The sequence below is a fragment of the Penaeus monodon genome, chromosome 29 (assembly GCF_015228065.2).
Source record: "Penaeus monodon isolate SGIC_2016 chromosome 29, NSTDA_Pmon_1, whole genome shotgun sequence".
In the NCBI taxonomy this organism is placed as follows: Eukaryota; Metazoa; Arthropoda; class Malacostraca; order Decapoda; family Penaeidae; genus Penaeus; species Penaeus monodon.
In genome coordinates this window covers 21438822-21439025 of record NC_051414.1, presented here as the reverse complement: position 1 = coordinate 21439025, position 204 = coordinate 21438822, and positions in this window count along the sequence as shown.

The window sequence follows — 204 nt, the reverse complement described above, 5'->3', positions numbered from 1 at the left end:
GAAGGGAAACGGACGACATGCCAGGAAGAGTCAGTCCGCGTAAAGGTAAGAAGAGGAGAGTAAGGAGGCTTTCCCCGCCTTCCGGGTCCTTTAGCTGTCGTGTTAGTGTTTTGCGTCCCGGCCGGAAAATATGACGGAGACTCACGGCCTTTCGCTCGCGTGTGAGTCGTCGCGCTCCGACGTAAGGGCCGTTGTGGATGTTAT